Raw genomic sequence first — 14,564 nt, forward strand, 5'->3', positions numbered from 1 at the left:
GATGGCCCGGGGTCCAGGCAGACCACTTCAGCTACAGCTGAGGCCCCTGCAGGGGCAGTGGGGGAGAGGCAGGCAAGGGCAGCACATTAGTCCAGCTCAGGTAGGAGCTCTTCAAACGAGACATTTCTAAGGGATTGATGCACTTACACACTTTAGTTCCAGGCATCTTTGCAACACCTAAACTGGAAAGATCTAAGATGTGACAGTAATTCTATTTGCTTGGTTTTTTTTGAGACTGAGTCTCACTCTTGTCGCCCAGGCTGGAGTGCAGTGGTACGATCTCAGCTCACTGCAACCTCTGCCTCCCAGGCTCAAGCGATTCTCTTGCCTCAGCCTTCCGAGCAGCTGGGACTACAGGCACACGCCACCACACCCAGCTAAGTTTTGGATGTTTTAGTAGAGACGGGATTTCACCATGTTGGCCAGGCTGGTCTTGAACTCCTGATCTCAGGTGATCTGCCTACCTCAGCCTGCCAAAGGGCTGGGATCACAGGAGTGAATCACCACACCTGGCCAGATGTGATGATAATTCTAAGGAGTGGAAGATTCCAAGAACAGATTGGAAGAGTACAAGAGTGAGACTTCCCAACTCTTGAGGCTCCAGCGGCCCCACCTTGCTGGCTTGTGCCCGGGGGTAGGAGGGGGGCGGGGCGGGGGGCAGCATACTTTCCTGGGCTTGAGTCAGTGCATGGGGGCAGTCACCGTAAGATGTTGATTGTGCTGCCTTTGAGCTTCCGATGTTTCTGAGGTGAAGCACTGATTGAAGCACTGATTCGTTTGGAAAGTGTGGCCTCTGCTTGCTGAAGGGACAGAACCATTTTCCTCCTTTCTCTGGGCTGGGCCAGGCCTGTTGGGAACCCGCCTTGGGCTTGGGCCAGACTCTGAGGGGGATTAAGGCAGCAGCACGCTTGTTATGAGGAGTGAGGAGCGACTCAGCCCAGGGCAGCTTTCCCTGCCTGCCAAGGGCGCAGGGGCAGGAGGGGTGAGGGGGCCTGGATTGGGGACACCTACTCTGCTTGCCTGTGCCTGGGTTCTCCCACGCTCTGGGGAGAGGGCCAGGGCTGCCTCTGGCTTGGCTCCCTCTTCTCCCCTACAGAGACCCCCAAGTCTCAGAGCGGCGTCTGCTAGGGACAGGGAGAGAAGAGTGAGCAGGGGATGGGGTTGTGGGGGACTCGGCCTCCTCCTGCCTGCTCCCCCATCCCCCTTACCTGCCTAGACCCCCAAAGCCAGATTTTCCAGGCTCTAACTCCTGTGCTCTCCCTTCCCCAGAAACCGCCAAAGGCGGCAGGGAATGCACCTGCTACCTTACATTCCACCCTGAGGATTTTCTACCACAGGTCCCCTGCTTGAGTGAGTTCAGAGTGCCCTGAAAGCAGGAATCCCAACTTCTCCTTTCCCAGAGCATTTTATCAGAACACAGGGTGCTACTCTCTATAGCTACATTGTCTAACAGGGGAGCCACCTGTATTCGACACATGTGTCTATGGAGCACTTAATGTAGGCCTCATCTGAATCCAGATGGGCGGTGAATGTACAGTACACAAATACGCCTGTAAACCCAGCACTTTGGGAGGCCAAGGCAGGCGGATCACCTGAGGTCAGGAGTTTGAGACCTGCCTGGCCAATGTAGTAAAATCTCGTCTCTACTAAAAATACAAAAATTAGCTGGGTGTGGTGGTGTGCGCCTGTAATCCCACCTACTCCAGAGGCTGAGGCAGGAGAATCACTTGAACCCAGGAGGCGGAGATTGCAGTGAGCCGAGATTGTGCCACTGCACTCCAGCCTGGGTGACAGAGTGAGACTCCGTCTCAAAAACAAACAAGCAAACAAACCACAAATACGTCCTGGATCTCAGAAGTGCAGAACAGTCAAACACATAAAAGATCCCATTAATAATGTTTAATACCTATTGTTGAAAGGATGATATTTTGGATATACTGGGTTAAGTGAAATATATTTTAGAATTCATTACACTTCTTTTTTTAATGTGGTTACTAGAAAGTTTAGCTTCCACATGTGCCTTTTGTGTGTGGCTCATGTTATATTTCTCCGGGCCTGTGTTGCTCTAAGGGCAGAATTTCAGACTTCCCTGAACGCAGCGCTGCCTGAGGGATCACTGGGACCTTTTGGTGTTGATCATATGAACCCCGGCAGGAGTTTCTGCCTGTCTCCCGAGAGTAAGTTCTGGGGTATGTGGAGATCATGTGGCAGGTGTGGCAGAGCTGCCTGAGGAGGGGCTTGAGGGCTCTGCCCGCTCCTGGTGAGGGGGTGTCAAGGAGCCTGTGCCCTCCAAGGCAGCCCTTAGCGAAGTCCCAACATACTAGGGCCCTTGTGCATAATGGCTCTGGAGCAAGCGGGTCCTGGGTTCAAGTCCTAGCTCTGCCATCAACTAGCAGGTGGCCCTGGGTGCTCTGTGCCTCAGTTTCCTCCTGTTAAACTGCAGCTAATAGTAGTGCCTCCCTCATGGGATTGTTGTGAGGATCAGATGGGTTAACGCATGTAGAGAGAAGTCAGAACGCCTCTGGCACACAGAAGCGTTCAGCACACACAGCTGGCGGCGTTGGTGAGCTTGCCTGAGTCATTCTAAGGAGGGAGGAGACAGGAGGTGGTGGCTGGGGCAGGCAGGCTTGAGTCTCAGTGTTCCCCATTCACATGAATGTGACCAGAGCCCTGGTGGCCCAGGGCCAGGGTGGGGGGAGATCCAGTGAGCATGTGCCTTCTCCTGGGAAGCTGAGCGGAAGACTGGAGTCCTGTGCTGGCCTGGCTGGCTGGAGAAGGTGACCTTGAGGCCCGGCAGGCGGAGGCAGGCCAGGCTGGTGAGGGGCTAATAGCTGGAGAACCCAGGAGCCTCAGCTCTGCCAGACCCTCTGAAAGCCTGGTCTTAGCACTGCTGGAAATTCTTAAGCTGGGATTTCAGTTTAATTACATATTGATTAAATGGAACAAAGGCGTGGGGGCTCCAGGGAGCAGGCTCGGTGAGCGCCTGATGGAATTTCAATCCTGCTTTTTCCCTGCCTCCCACTCGCTTAGAGGCTTGGAGCTATCCCTGCTGGGGAGGCCCAGGCTCTGCATGAGCTCCACGGGCATCATAGGCCCTGCCTTGAACAGAGGGGCAGCAGGTGGCCCTTGGCCACACAGAGCTGGGTTTTCTTCCCTGCCTCAGTGCCCAGCACACCCATCCACCTACCAACCCAAACCCAGATCAGGCCTGGAGAAAAGCCCATGACCTGGACAAGGTCATGTCCAAGGTCAGAGGCAGATCTGGGACTTGTGCCCAAGAACAGTCTGATTTAACAAGTATTTATGGAGTGCCTACTCTGCACAGATTATGCCATAGGCACTGGGAAGTGAGTCGGCTGTGGTCCCTGTCCTTTTTCATGGAACCCTCCAACTGACTGGGGGATGGTCTTCCGGAGGAAATGACATCTGGCTTGAGGCTTAGGGGACAAGAGAAGGTAGCCAGGTAAAGGCAGAGAGGGAGGCAGGGGATGGGAAAAGCATTCCAAGGAGATGGAACAGCATGTGTGAAGACTCAAAGGCAAAGGGGGGCACTCTGGTGGGCCAGAGGAGGCTGGATCAGGGAAACTTAGGCAGGGTGTGGTGGAGTGGAGCTGGATGCATGAGGCCAACCCATCACTTGGAGGGGAGCATACAGTGGACACAGTGGGCATCACAACATCCTCCCCACCCTTCCCCCAACAATGCAGTTTGGAAAACTGACCTTAATCATGGGAGGCCATGTTGCCAAATTGGTGATTCTATTCCCTAACCAGTGATTGATTCAGGAATAGGCATGTGACCCAATTCTGGCCAATGAAAGGTAAGGAGCTATTACATCTTTGAACTGCTGAATCAACTAGTCCTGAGGCCTACCTACTTAAGCATTCATGTTTTGTGAGCCAATACATTTCTTTATGGTGTAAGCCAGTAGCACCTGGACATTTTGTTACTTGCAGCCCAAAGCATCCTGATGGATGCATCTGTGTAGGCCATGTTGAGGACTTTGGACTTCACCTTAAGAGCAATGGGGAGCCATTGAAGAATTTTAACATGAACATATTTTCTTTTAAAAAAAGATCAGGCCGGGCACAGTGGCTCATGCCTGTAACCCCAGCACTTTGGGAGGCCGAGGTGGGTGGATCACCTGAGGTCAGGAGTTCGAGACCAGCCTGACCAATATGGAGAAACCCCATCTCTACTAAAAATACAAAGCAAATTATCCAGGCGTGGTGGTGCATGCCTGTAATCCCAGCTACTCGGGAGGCTGAGGCAGGAGAATTGCTTGAACCTGGGAGGTGGAGGTTGTGGTGAGCCGAGATTGCGCCATTGTACTCCAAACAGGACAACAAGAGCGAAACTCCGTCTCAAAAAATAAAAGAAAAAAAAAATTTTAAAAATATCGCTCCAGGCCGGATGTGGTGACTCACGCCTGTAATCCCAGCACTTTGGGAGGCTAAGGCAGGGAGATCACTTGAGCTCAGGAGTTTAAGACCAGCCTGGTCAACACAGTAAAATGCCATCTCTACAAAAAACACAAAAATTAGTCAGGTGTGGTGGCGTGTGCCTGTAATCCCAGCTACTCAGGAGGCTGAGGCAGGAGAATTGCTTGAGCCCGGGAGGCAGAGGTTGCAGAGAGCCAAGATCACACCACTGCACTCCAGCCCTGGTGACAGCAGTGAAACCCTGTCTCAAAACCAAACCAAACAAAAACATTGCTCCAATGATATGAGTGTACTCAACACCACCAAACTGTACACTTAAAAATAGTTGAGCTAGTACATTGCATGTTGTGTGTATTTTACTACCATAAAAAAATTGAGAAAAAATATATCACTCCATGTGCAAAGTTAGGAAGGAGGAAGGGGTGAAATCAGAGACACCAGCTGCAAGGAAGGGGCTGCCTAGCAGGGCAGTGAGCTCCCCCTGAGGGGTGAATAAGTAGAGGCTGGATGGGCATCTGTCAAGGGGCTGGAAAGACATCCCATGCCCTGGGCGGGGCCTGCGTGGGATGCCATCTGTCAGTTGTCATCCATTATAAGGTTCAACAGTGTGCAGGCTTTCTTCCTGTTTCGCTGAGAATTGCAAGTTCCTTGGCCCTGAATGAAATTCCCAGACCTAGAGGGCCGCCCAGGAGTCAATGGGACTCTTAAGCAGCACTCCCTATTCCCCTTGTTTGTTTTGTTTTCCCTCACAGCACTTACCAACTGCAAATATTTGATGTATTTTACTTACTTATCTTGTTTATTATCTATTCCTCCTATGGTACCTGTGTTGTCCGATATTGTAGCCACTGGCCACAAGTTTGATCACTTGAAATGTTGCTAGCCCCAGTGACAATATGCCGTAAGTATAAAATACATACTAGCTTTTGATAAATCTTCAAAATCTGGTTGTGATTTAGTACAAAAAAGTAAAATATCTTATTAATTTAAAAATATTACATACATATTGAGATGATAATATTATAGATATATTGGTTTAAATGAATGATTTTACAAAAATTAATTCTCCTAATTTTGCTTTTTTAATGTGGCTACTCGAAATTTAAAATTAAATATGTGGCTAGCCCAATTTTTCTATTGGACAGCATTGCTCTAGACCAGGGGTTAGCAAACTGTGGGCCAGCTTCACACAGCAGCCTGTTTTTGTGCAGCCCACAAACTAAGAATAGTTATTACATTCTTCTTCTTCTTTTTTTTTTTTTGAAACGGAGTCTTGCTCTTTTGCACAGGCTGGAGTGCAGTGGTGGGATCAGGGCTCGCTGCAGCCTCAGCCTCCTGGGCTCAAACAATCCTCTCACCTCAGCCTCCTGAGTAGCTGGGACTACAGGTGCCCACCATCATGCTCGGCTAATATTTTTTTATTTTTAGTAGAGATGGGGCCTCAGTATGTTGCCTAGGCTGGTCTTGAACTCCTGGACTCAAGCAATTCCCCTGCCTTGGCCTTTCAAAGTGCTGGGATTACAGGTATAAGCCACCACACCCAGCTAATTACTACATTCTTAAAAGGTTGTAAGAAAAAAAAACAAAGATAAATATGCGACTGAGGCCGTATGTAGCCTACAAAGCCTAAAATATTTACTATCTGGCCCTTTACAAAAAAATATATACCACTTCTGTGTGAGATTACAAGATCGACAAAGGCAGAAACTTTTGTCAGTTTTGCTCTTCAAGCTGTCCCCAGTGCCTACAGCAGTAAGTGCACTGCTGGGCACACAGTAGGTGTTCAATAAACATTCAATGAATGAATGAATGAATGAATGAATGAATGAATGAATGCATTGCTGAACCTTGCATGGCTGCCTTTTGTTCCTGCCTAGCTGCTGCCTCCCCAGCCAGCCTGGCTGCTCCCGAGAGCAGAGATGTGCCTTTTCCTGTGAGCCCTACGACACAGCTGAACATGGGATAGAGCCCTTGGGCCGTGGACAGAGGCAGGAACACACTCAGGGTAGCGTGCTGCCTCCTCCCATCTTTCTAGAGACCAAAGTCACCACTGTCCATTCCTGCTGCCAAGAGCCTTGGGGGTAGGGGAATTAGACAGGAATTCACCACTCCTTAAACCAGAGAAGTTCAGATTCCTCTGATGGACAGGGCTCCTGATGGACAGAGGGAATCAGCCTCGGCCTGGGGAGGCTGGGGTTTGCGTGGTTTATTCTTCAGTGTCCACTTCTTCTCCAGGGAGTCTGTCAGTGGCAGACAAAGTGACTCAGAACCCCAGAGCCAGGCCCAGCGAACAATAGGTTCTGCCTGTCCCACGAAGGGTGCCGTGGCTTTGACGGATTAGAAGTCAGGACTTGGCCATCATGATTACATGCTTTAAAAAAAAATATGAGTTTTCTTTTCTTGTTTTGGGTTTTTTAAGGTGGTGGGGGGCTCCTTTGTGTTTAGCTTTTACATCCCTTGCAATAAAGTTCCACCCGTCCAACTTGTGCAGTGAAAAACAGGAAAAGGATTTCAGTGGCTTTGTCTTGTCTATATACAGGCCAGAAAGAAAAAAGGAAGAGGGCCGGGCATGGTGGCTCACGCCTGTGGTCCCACCACTTTGGGAGGCTGAGGTGGGAGGATCACCTGATGTCAGGAGTTTGAGACCAGGCTGGCCAACGTGGTGAAATCCTGTCTCTACTAAAAATACAAAAATTAGCTGGGCGTGGTGGTGGGCGCCTATAATCCCAGCTACTTGAGAGGCTGAGGCAGGAGAATTGCTTGAACCCAGGAGGCGGAGGCTGCAGTGAGCGGAGATCATCCCATGGCACTAGAGTGAGACTTTGTCTCCAAAAAGAAAAAAAAAAAAAGAAAGATAAAATGTGTTTCCCTTGCTGGGCATCAGAAATAATGGTGGGAAAGCCCCAAGAGGTGCTCCAACAATGGGTGAGGTATTGATCCCTCCTACGAGGGAGGCTTGCTCATGTGGACGCTGTGTGATTTAGTGAGGAGTGCAGACTTTGCAATCAGACCCCCTCATAAGGGGAGATTACTAAATCTTTTGGGCCTCAGTTTCCTCCTCTGCAGAATGGCTTAGAGTGAGGGTCAGAAGTATTGGGTGAGCAAACTGCCTGGCAGATAAAAGGCCCTCAAAACTGGCCATTGTCATTGATTATCTTTATTTAGGAGATAATTCCCTCCCCAAGAACCAGAGAAGGGAGAGGCCTAGGCAGTTTCTATTTGCTTAGCGTGGTCAAGAAGTTCTATGTGGCCTGGAGAGGCCCCAGTGCATCATGTCTTAGCACTGGGGGTTGGGGGGTGAGGGTTTAGGGGAGGAGGGTCACAGTATCAGCAAGAAAGACAGCAAGAGATTGAGAGAGCGAGCTGTTCTCTAGCCTGAAAGCCTCTGCTCCTCCCTCCCACCTCCTTTTGTCCTGGCTCAGAGCTCCTGAAATGTGGCAACAAGAGATTGGCAGCTTCCTTGTACTTCTTCCCTTCCCTCCTTCCCTTCTTCCTGCCAGTTTATTTATTATTTGTTATATGGGCTGTAATTAAGGAGGAAAAGTCTGTAAAAATTAAGTGATTTTAAAGGTGCCAAGCAGGAACAGGATGGGGAGCGGGGAGGAAGCTAGAGAGGGTCGTGCCCTTCTCTCTTGCCAAAAACCCTTTGGAGAAAGGGTGCCAGAAGGAGCACCCGGAACTACCCCCTCATTGCCTGTTCTGGAAGCCCAGCTAAAGAAAGCAGCTACTGTGCACCAAGCCCTGGAGTAAGACAGACCTGGGCTCTGGCTTCACGCAGCGGATGGGCAGCCTGGTGGGCAAGGCAGATACTGAAATAGGCAAGAACTCTATTGCAGATGACAGAGGGAAGCAGGATTCCTGCTCCAGACCCCTGGTCTCTTCTTGGCTTGCTGAAGTACAAGCTCTCCTGGGCAACTGCTCATGGCGAAACTGGAGATTCTTTCAAATTTGTCCAAAACATAACTTCCCTTATGAGTGGTTCTCTTGGGTGGGAAACAGACCGCAGGGTGGAGGCAGACCCCAGCACACAGTAGGCGCTTTCCTCAGCTGGACTTTCAGAGTGGGCAATGGGGAGTAGTTCCAGGTGCTCCTTCTGGCTTCCTCCCTGAGTAGACCACTTAAGTCAGGCTGGGGTGGGGACGCGTCAGGGAAGCGGAGGAGGTAACTGTCACAGGCGTTTGAGGTCTGCTCAGGAGTTTAGCAGTCTGGGGGCAGGGTGAGGGAGAAACATGAATTTCCTGTTAGAGGGAACAATGTGTGTGAGGGCTGGAGACAGCTGATGCCTGGTGTATCCTGCTGGCTATGTGAGCACATGAATCTGTATGCGGGGCGGAGGGGCCTCAGGAGATGGAAAGGAGCTTGGTCAGGAGGCCTTGAAGGCTGACCTCAGCAGCCTGCAGGTGATGAGAAGCCATTTGAGGGGGACATTTATGTCCTGACTTACAGGGGAGGGCCCTGAGGCTCAGAGAGGTGAAGGCCTTGCCAAAGTTTCCCAGACTGTGGGTTGGGCCTAGAGGACAGGGGCCAACCTCTGCCTGTCTCTGATACCAGTGTTAATGACTCTAATTCACTTTGGTCCATTAACAAGTCTTTATTGAGCAGAAGCAGGCGCCAGGAGTGCGTGGGTGTGAGGTGCCATGCGGATGTCCCAGAGCCCTGCTCCCAGAAAAGATGGCCATCTGAGCCTCCCTGGACAGCCACTGGGAGGCTGAGATACGGCCCCCTGCCCCCATCTCCACCCTTGGGCTGAAGTGCTCCCAGATGTTGTCCTAGGCTAGTGAAGCCTTCATTCAGGCAGCAAATGGCAGACAAGGAGGTGGGTGGTCACCGCAGTCTCTTGTGATCTAGCTGTAGCTTGGTCCCTCTTGGGGTCCAACTTTGGGGATGTGGTGCAGGGATGTGCAGCAGGACTGGCCCAGCAGACACAAGCATCACTTCCTAACTGGAGGAAGGGTGCAGGGGTGGCCAGAGAAGAAAAAGAGTTAACCTGGCATCTGGCTGTCCCCCTTTTAGCTTCCACTGGAGGCTGGGATGGGACTTGGGTGGGAGTTGCTGGTGGTATGCTGGTAAGAGGGAAGCCTAAGGCCCAGGAACAGGGCGGACACAGTGGGAGTCCTAGAGCACAGGAGGACCCCTGTGATAAGGAGATGCTAGCTGGAAAGTGCCACCTAGCTCAACTTAGAATAGGAATAACCATGCATATGTATGAGACCTCATGACTATGCATGCTAGGACGAAGCCCAGAGGCTCCAAAGGGCTGGCTCAACTATGCTTGGGACAAGACAGGGTCCCCAGCCCCACCACCCCTGTGGCCCTAGAAAGCTGGCTTATACAGCTGACAGCTATTGAAGGAGTAGGAACCCCAGTTCCTGCCTTTGTTTTGCTCCTGTCTCTGCTGTAACACTGAGCAAATCACTGATCTGCATTAGGCTTCTACTTTTTCATCTGTACAGTGGTGATAAATCTCGGCTTAAACTGCCTCCAATGGTTGTGCTGAAGGTCAAAGCCAGGCAACAATCACTACTCAGATTGGATTCCCCTGGAAAGCTTAAGGGGCTTTAAGAGGCAGGGGTCGCCCAGGTTCCCGAAGAAGCATTCCTACAACATGAACCCTTTTCACAGATGCAGAAACTATGGCCCAGAAAGGTGGAAATGCTTGACCAAGGTGACACTAGTGGATTGTAAGCCTGTGGCCTGGTCCTTGCCCTAGTTGACGTTAGTACCCTGGACAGGACCGCTTCTACCCAGCCTGGTACCTATGTCATTCCCATCCCTTCGCCAGGGCTTTTCTGAGCCATTTGTTTTTATGTTTGTACGTCCGGCAGCCCGCGAGCAAGGCTGGCGTCCGCCTGTGAGTATAAAAGTGACAAGAGGCGCTGGTGGAGTGTGGAAACTGTCAGCAGAGCAGCCGCCTGTGAAATTAACATGATATCGAAAGCGTCAATGTTTATTTACTGGAAATATCTGGACACGATGCAAAGCAGGCCTGCAGCTGCTGCCTAGGGGCTGAGGGTGAGGGTCACCCCTGCCCACCCCTCCTTGCCAGCCACTAGGCACTGCTGGCAGAACCAGCTGACCCCCTAGCTGAGACCCCCACCCTCTTCTTGGCTTGCTGAAGAACAAGCTCTCATGGAGAAAGTGGGGCTTCATTGAAATCTGTCCAAAGTAACCTCCCTCATGTCCCAGAGTTCCAGCGATGGTGTCCAGGAGCTAGTGAATAAGGTGGGGCCTTTCCAAGGCCCATAGTCTCTAGCGCCTCCAGGGTAGAAGTCACTACCCCCACGGCTTACTATGCTGGTCATCACTTCCCTCTCCCCAGCCAGGAAGGCAGCTAGTTCTCCATGGCAGCCCTCCCCCAGCCCCAGCTGATTGGGCCAGGCTGAGGCCACTTGACTCAATTCAGCCAATCAGAGTGTGTCTCATGGGAATTTGAAATCAGGGCACAGAGATTAGGTTAGCTGCAGGGAGCTGCAACACAAGGTGTGTTGGCTCCCGGCAGGGGCTGCCATTTTGGGGTAGTCAAGCTCAGCTAAGTTCAAATTGATAAATGAAGGAGAAGAAAGGACAAGGAGGAGAAGAGAACAGACATGCAGAGGGAAGAGAGAGGAGAGACTTTGCAGCTCCAGGTGGAGATAGACACAGATAGGTGGTTTTCAGTTTGGGAGAGGGAGGCATGGCAGTTCATTCTGCAACTGTGCTTCCTAAAATTTCTCTGTAACCTTATATTCAAAGGGCACTTTGTTTGAGAAGGACAGAAATCCACTGAAACTGGCCTTAAGACAGAGACTGACACCAGGACTGAGGTGACAAGAAATAGGCCCTCAGATAAGATGTAGAGTTAGCTGGGAAAGAATGAAGGGGGGAGTCTGTGGTCCATGGTATGTGATAGCAGAGCTGCTAATTATGCTGTGCCCCGTAGGTGTTGGGTCCCAGACCTCGGGACCTGGCTGAAAGCCAGACTCAGGGGACCACAGAGAAAAGCAGAATCAGGGACTCCCCTAGCCTGGCTCTGCCCCTCCTCACATCCTCTGTGACCTGCAGACTTGGCTCTTGGTAGCCCCCAGGCTCACCTTTCCCAGTCTAGCTGCAGAGAAAAACTCATAGTGACATTCTCTGGTTCCAAGTTCAACTATCCTAGGGAAGGGCGCTGTTCAGCAGCACTCGAGGCAGGTGCCAATTCCTTGTTCACACATAGCGACAAGGAGATGTGGGTGTGATTGATCCAGCTTGGGTCAGGTGCCCTCCCCTAGACCAAGTCATGCCCAGGGTAGTGGGTTGCATAAGAAGACAGCAGTTGCTATTCATACTGTATGATTTGGGGTGGCAGGGCAAGGAACACCTCACATAAACAAGGGCCCTTCTAAGCAGACACACACAAAAATGTCCACTCTTCTTTGGCACAAGATCTGGGGAGTGAAGGACTGCTCCTACCACCTATTGCTCTCAAGAAAAGCAGAAGGGACTGGTTGGTCTCTGTTGATGACAATTGTGCAGTGTTGGCTAAAAACTTAGCATCCTCCCTGTTCGACTACCCAGAAGATTTCATTGCACTTTGGCTGACTTCCTCCCATGATCGTATGGCAGGTGTGTTGACAGGTAAAGCTACCACTTAGCCCAATGTTCCCCAGCTTACTCGGTGACAAGACTCACCATGGGTCCTTCCCAGACATTTTGATTCACAAGGGCTGGACTAGGTCTGAGAATCAGAATTCTGACTTTATCTTCTCTTGTGACCGGCCAGGAAACCCTGATTTAGGCCATGGAGGGTAAACCTCTCACCTGGCCTGAAACAAGACCAAACTAGAGGAATGAATGCCGTTTGCGGTATGGACTCAATTATCAGGAGGTCTTTAAAGCAGTGGTCTGTACCCTGGCTGCACATTAGAATCACCTGGGGAAATCTTGAAACTCTTATTACCCAGGCAGCACCCTGCACCAATGAAATCAGAATCTTTGGGAGTTAGGTATCAGTATGTTTTAAAGCTCCCCTGGTGACTGCAACATGCAGCCAGGATTGAGGACTGCTGGTTTAGGGAAAGCCGTCATTTTCACTCTACCCACACTCCTACCGCGAGATCCTGCCTCTCCCACAACGTGGAAAAGATGGCCTTCCTGACCTTCTGGTCCTGCTTCAGCTAATTGGACCAAGAGTGGACACCCGACCTAATCCTGGCCTATTATGGTTTCTCTTGGGGATTTGGAATTGAACACAGAGGCCAAGTTGCTCTGAGGAGCTGAGGCTGCCATCTTAGGGTAACTGTGCTCAGTTAGACACCTTGGGCAGAAGAGGAAGCCACTCCTTCTGCAGACAGGACAGGTGACCTGAACCGATGTGCAGCCAGAAGCTGAGCCAAGGGGAGAGAGAGGGAGTGCATCCCCATCCCCCAGGCTGGCCTGGGCTTCCCTGAGTCTCTATCCTTACAGAAACCTCCTTGTTAGAGGATGTCTGCAAACACTGTTCCTTGCAGTCAAATAGTTTTGGATACAGAGCACTGAAAGCTAAAACTTGTCCCAGCCCAGAGCCCCACACTGCATTCCCTGGAGGGCCCAGCACAGGGCAGCAGCTGGCACCTATTGGGAACATCCACAAGCCAGGTGCTTTCCATGGCCATTGTGTACAAGTTTCCCAATAACCCTGAAAGGTGGGAATTATTATCCCCTTTTATACAGAAGTGAGGTTATGTGCCCCAGGGTGTCTGGCTGGTTAGTGCAGAGCAGAGACATAAACCTGGGTATGCCAAATCACTTCCAATGGATCTCACCGGAAACCAATTATGCAAAACAGAGCAGAGTGGAGGTCCCACTGTGGTAAGGGAGTAGGGGGCTGCTGCTTGCCCATCCCGAGTGGGGACCAGGTGTGAGAGGAAGGCGGGCTTCCATTGAGGACAGCTCCACTTGGGCTCAGGCCCTGAGAGATGCTGCTGAAGAGGCAGGGCCCACAGTCCACACACACAGTGCGCTTGGAAGCTGAGACTGGAAGCTATGATTACTCCCATCGGTGTCATTCAGGCTAAAGAGCACTCGGTGAACCACACGCCTGTTCCTCTGCCATCCGGCATGGTTTCTCATAATGCCAGGGACTCATATCCCTGATCACAATTTTCAAATATGTATTATTTGAGTGATCCCCTCTGGAGTCTGTCTCCTCCTCAGACTGTAAGCTCCCTGAGGGCAGGAGCTTTGCCTACTTTGTTCCTCATAATATTCCCATGCCCAGCCAGTGACTAATGAAACTAGGTGTTCAATGAATAAGTGGGAAGGAGGAAGGGAGACAGTATCCCAGAGCAATAATCATTACATCATCTTATAGATGGGGAAAGGAAAACTCAGGGAGGGGAAACTGACGGGGGTCACAGAGAGTGACAGCTTATCTGGACTAGAACCTGGCCCAGAGTCAGGAGAAAGGACCCAGAGAGAAAAGTAGGAGTGAGATTCTAAGATGGGTAAGGTATGAGCAATCATAAAATAAATGTATAGATAAATACAAATGTATAAAATAAATGTATAGATACAGACTGGGTGTGGAATGAAGGAACGGTGAGGACACACTGAGCAAAGCCCCTTCCTGCAGCCGAGACCACACTCTGGTGAGGAACAGCCTCCCATTCCAGTGGGAGCAGGAGGAACGAACAGTGACGGCTCTCTCTCAGGCCCTTAGTGGCAGTAGATGGGCCACAAGCTGGAGATTGCAAAAGGCCTGCAGGGTCTCAGTACAGGGGCTGTTAGAAATCATGCTTGCCCATAATGTTCCTACAGAGAGACAGATAAGCTTGTCCATCAATGTGGTCAAAGACAATTATGACTGGTGGTCACGATGGACTCTAATTTTCTACCCCAATGAGACAAGTCTCCCTTTTGGGCAGGGCACCTGGTGTTGGAATGGATCTGGCTGTGTGGCAAGGACATGCCCTCCTTGCCCTTCACTGTAAGTCACCTGGTCTAGGGGCCCACGACAGTTCTGAATGTTCTGAATGAAGGCTGGGGACTGGAAGCTGAGTGAGGAATTCCCAAGAATACTAACAGTAGAAGCCAACATTTATCGGTCACTTGCTCTGCACCAGACACTGTGGTGAGTGCTTTGCGGGAATGATCTGACTTACTCCTTACAAGTTACATGGGCGA

Source organism: Piliocolobus tephrosceles, chromosome 6 (genome assembly GCF_002776525.5).
Source record: "Piliocolobus tephrosceles isolate RC106 chromosome 6, ASM277652v3, whole genome shotgun sequence".
Lineage (NCBI taxonomy): Eukaryota > Metazoa > Chordata > Mammalia > Primates > Cercopithecidae > Piliocolobus > Piliocolobus tephrosceles.